The sequence below is a fragment of the Zea mays genome, chromosome 2, assembly GCF_902167145.1.
Source record: "Zea mays cultivar B73 chromosome 2, Zm-B73-REFERENCE-NAM-5.0, whole genome shotgun sequence".
Taxonomy (NCBI): domain Eukaryota; kingdom Viridiplantae; phylum Streptophyta; class Magnoliopsida; order Poales; family Poaceae; genus Zea; species Zea mays.
Window position 1 is genome coordinate 107,795,947 of NC_050097.1, and position 4,829 is coordinate 107,800,775.

Consider the following 4,829-nt stretch of genomic DNA (forward strand, 5'->3'; position numbering starts at 1 on the left):
TTGGTTGCCCCGCCTCCTCCTCCGTTGGCGGGGGAGAGGACGGGGCGAGCTCGAATGTTGTTCTTCCACCACGCGGGGAAGATGTCGTCGATTCCGCCGCCGGCGGGCGGGCTGTCGACCGCCATTGTTGTTGGCGCGCGGCGGTGGAAGGAGTATCATGTCGTAGCTGCCTTCGAGAGACATGAACTCAAGACTCCCGAAACGGAGCACCGTCCCGGGTTGGAGAGGTTGCTGGAGACTGCCCATCTGGAGCTTGACGGGAAGCTGTTCATCAACACGCAGCAGGCCCCTACCTGGCGCGCCAATTGTCGGTGTTTCGAGACCGGGGGGTCCCTAAGCCTACGAGTGAATGTCGCCGCGTGCCCTAGCCCAGATGGGTCGACGCGAGGCCGAGCGCGAAGGGGGGAAAGTGAGGCGGCCGGAGACCGGCGTGAGAGAGGTGGGAATCCCGCGGCCTTCGTGTTCGTCCCGCGCCCAGGTCGGGTGCGCTTGCAGTAGGGGGTTACAAGCGTCCACGCGGGAGAGGGAGCGAGCGGCCTCACGCGAGCGCCTGTCTCGTCCTCGTCCCCGCGCGGCCAACCCTCTCTAAGAGGGCCCTTGTCCTTCCTTTTATAGGCGTAAGGAGAGGATCCAGGTGTACAATGGGGGTGCAGCAGAGTGCTACGTGTCTAGCGGAGGAGAGCTAGCGCCCTAAGTACATGCCGTTGTGGCAGCCAGAGAGATTTTGGCACCCAGCTGGTGTGATGTCGTGGCCGTCGGAGGAGTGATGGAGCCTGGCGGAGGGACAGCTGTCAGAGCTGTTGAGTCCTTGCTGACGTCCTCTTGCTTCCGTAAGTGGGCTGAGAGCCGCCGTCGTCATAGAGTATGCGGGGCGCCATCATTGCCTATCTGGCGGAGCGAGCCAGATGGGACGCCGGTCTTGTCTCCCGTGGCCCGAGTCAGCTCGGGGTAGGGTGATGATGGCGCCTCCTGTCGACGTGGCTGGTCTGCGCCCTAGGTTGGGCGATGTGGAAGCTCCTCCAAAGCCGAGGTCGAATCTGTCTCCTGTGGCCGAGGTCGAGTCCGAGCCCCTGGGTCGGGCGAGGCGGAGACCGTCGGCTAAGGCCAGGGCGTAGTCCGAGCCCTAGGGTCGGGCGAAGCGGAGTTCGTCGTCTTCTGGGGCTGAGCCCGAGTCCGAGCCCTGGGTCGGGCGGAACGGAGTTCGTCGTCTTCCGGGGCTTAGCCCGAGTCCGAGCCCTGGGTCGGGCGGAGCAGAGTTCGCCGTCTTTCGGGGCTTAGCCCGAGTCCGAGCCCTGGGTCGGGCGGAACGGAGTTCGTCGTCTTCCGGGGCTTAGCCCGAGTCCGAGCCCTGTGTCGGGCGGAGCAGAGTTCGCCGTCTTCTGGGGCTGAGCCCGAGTCCGAGCCCTGGGTCGGGCGGAGCGGAGTTCGCCGTCTTCCGGGACTTAGCCCGAGTCTGAGCCCTGGGTCGGGCGGAGCGGAGTTTCCTATGGTGCCTTCGACCGGGCCTGACTGCCTGTCAGCCTCACTCTGTCAAGTGGCACCGCAGTCGGAGCGGCGCAGGCGGCGCTGTCCTTCTGTCAGGCCGGTCAGTGGAGCGGCGAAGTGACGGCGGTCACTTCGGCTCTGCCGGCTGGGGGGCGCGTGTCAGGATAAAGGTGTCAGGCCACCTTTGCATTAAATGCTCCTGCGATTTGGTCGGTCGGTGCGGCGATTTGGTCAGGGTTGCTTCTTGGCGAAGACAGGGCCTCAGGCGAGCCAGAAATATATTCGCCGCTGGAGGGGGGCCTCGGGCGAGACGGAAATCCTTCGGGGTCGGCTGCCCTTGTCCGAGGCTAGGCTCGGGCGAGGCGTGATCGAGTCCCTCGAATGGACTGATCCCTGACTTAATCGCACTCATCAGGCCTTTGCAGCTTTATGCTGATGGGGGTTACCAGCTGAGAATTAGGAGCCTTGAGGGTACCCCTAATTATGGTCCCCGACAATTAGTGTTATTGTTTAATTTGATTTCATTAATATATTAGTAGTATATGTGGTTTAGGTATTATTGGCATATTATATTTGTGTCATTAATTTCTTATTAATAGTATATTATTAGTTTTACAAGTACATTATATTGGTACGTAGAATTGTTGCATTATTATGGTATGTGGTAGTTAGTTTGATTTGATTAATAGTATATTATTTTATGTTTTATATATACGTAATATATTGTTTAGTGGCAGTGAGGTTATGCTGCCGAAATTTTTTTTGGTCCTGCTAGCTTGTTGTGGGTTTAGAACCTATCCTTGCCTATACATATAGGACCTAAACCCTTAACGAAGTTGAATAATGTTTTTACGATATGGTTCGGTTTAACAGTCTCAGGCATGGCTGACGATCGTGCATGAATGTACAATGGCTGGAGTAGAAATGGACGTCATTCTGATGATTGGGTAGCCAAAACCAAAGATTTTGTGGACCACATATTCTCCTTGTCCTTAACCGGTACTGTCAGATGCCCTTGTAGGCGGCACAAAAACAGTATATTTCTTAATAAGGAAAGAGTTAGTCTAGATCTTTATCAGTTTGGATTTATGCCCGGATATGAGGTGTGGGAACATCATGGTGAGGTAGTACCCAACCGGAATGTAGAAGAGGAGGAGAACAATGATTGGGGTGGCGATGATGCGATGCATGAGATGCTACATTCGCTACATCCAGAATTAAACCTAAGCTCCGAGGATCCTGGCACACCAGAGGTTTCCAGATTTTTCAAACTACTAAAAGACTCTGAAGAGCCATTGCATGAACACACAGATGTGAGTATACTCACTATTGTGACTCACGAAATCCAAGGAACAAAAAAGCCACATTGCGAGCTTTGGATCGAAGAAGACTCCTTGATCGTGATTCCGATGAATTTTGATGTGTAATGCATAATTTCATTTTATGTGATGTATTATTTGATTTGTTATTAATTCAATTAATTTTATGGAGCTAATACCTTTAATGTTTTTCTATTGAACAGGATGAGTGGTAGGAAAACAAAGCGCACTGCTAGGGGGTTTCTTAATGCGGCTAGCAGGATACTCCCTGGTGCACGTTCCCTTTTCCAAGGGAGTTCTTCGAGCCAGAGCAGACAGGAGGCGTTGATGAGACACGCCCGGCCAGAACTACGTGATACACCTATCGCTCTACAACGGAGTACCGATGTAAATGTTTATGTAATTGATCTTATTTGACAGTCGCTTATATATAAATGTGTTTTACATGTCTCTATGTCATGTCCATGGGAAGAGGAGGACGACGAGGAGGAGGTGCAACACCATGAGGAGGAGGACGAGCAAGCCCATGAGGAGGAGGAGGTGCAGGCCCATGAGGAGGAGGAGGAGGTGGGCATAGATGCTGAGGCGGATGACGATACCACCGAGGCTCCTGTCGTTCAACGAAGGGGCACTCGGAAGGGCCACTTTGTCCTACCTCCGTCAGCGCCTACACAATCTGAAGCTCGGGTACTGATTATCCCAGTTGGTGATAGGTACTCATGTTTGGCCACTTTGTTCTTACTTATTTGTTTATTGTACACTATATATATGACATGACTTCCTTGTTTTTTGTCGTGCAGCCAATGGGATGACACGTCATTCGACAGTCGAGGTCACCATAGACAGGTTAATCAAGTCTTAGGTAACCTCTGTCGTCTACATAATCCAGGAATTGTCACCGACCCGAAAGGTGTGGTGGTTCCTTGCACTAGTTGGTCGCACTTCGCACTAGCTCCACATGCTACATATGGAACAGCTCAAGGCACCGTCAAGCACGACTTTTGGGTAAGAGTAATGTTTCAAACTACCATTTATTAGTTGTTTTCAAACTAATTCTATTTTCGATGTTGGACAGAGACGCTATCGTGTGGAACCTGAGGCTCAAGAGCATGCAGACCGAGTATTAGAGAAAAATGCGAAGAAGGTGTGTAGGGATGAATTTTCCAATGCTCGTCTACAGGTTGTGAACACGTACATGAAGCACCGAGGTCATTCTATCAACAACTTTCGACAATATTCGAATATCTACTTGACTATAGACCAGTACATGGAGGTAAAAATCTAATTTAGTAGCTCATTCAGATGTGAATGTAATTCTGAGCTAACGCTTTATATGCAGGTAACTCTTCCATGGATGGAACATCGGCCGCAGGCTTACAAGGCTTTGTGTGAGATATGGGCTTCGCTCGAGTGGATTGAGAAGTCTAACAGGAATCGACATAGGCAGCGCCATCAGCAGGACGAGGACGATGATGAGGTCGTAGTCAACCATACCTATGGGGCTGATGGACACATTCGGTTGGCGAAGCGAATGGTGAGTATGTAGTATTTTGTTTTACTCAGAAATGAAACCGGATTAAACTCATATATTTGCAGGAGGCTCAAACTGGAGTTGTCCCAAGCCCAATCGATGTTTATAGGAGAGGGCATAGAGCGAAAAATAGTTAAATCTTCGATGAGCTATGTAGTCAAGCGGCCGTTGAGCGTATGGTTAGTTGTTGTTAGGATTAATGTTTTCTTGCCATTATAGTTGTTGTTAGGATTAATTACATGTGTGCTGAACCTTCATATTGTATTGCATGAGAGGAATTATGGAGAAGACTACGATTGGCGAGGAGCGCCTACCATCGACGCTGAAGTTGTGCATTCTATTGGAGGAAAGGCGCATGGACGGTATTAACTTGTGAATTTTTGCAATAATATTGGAACTATGACCAGATAGCTAATTTTCTTGTTTTCAAGATATTCTATGTTTACCGATGTGATCGATTCGATGGAGTTGCGTTCTCGTGGCGGCTCTTCGTC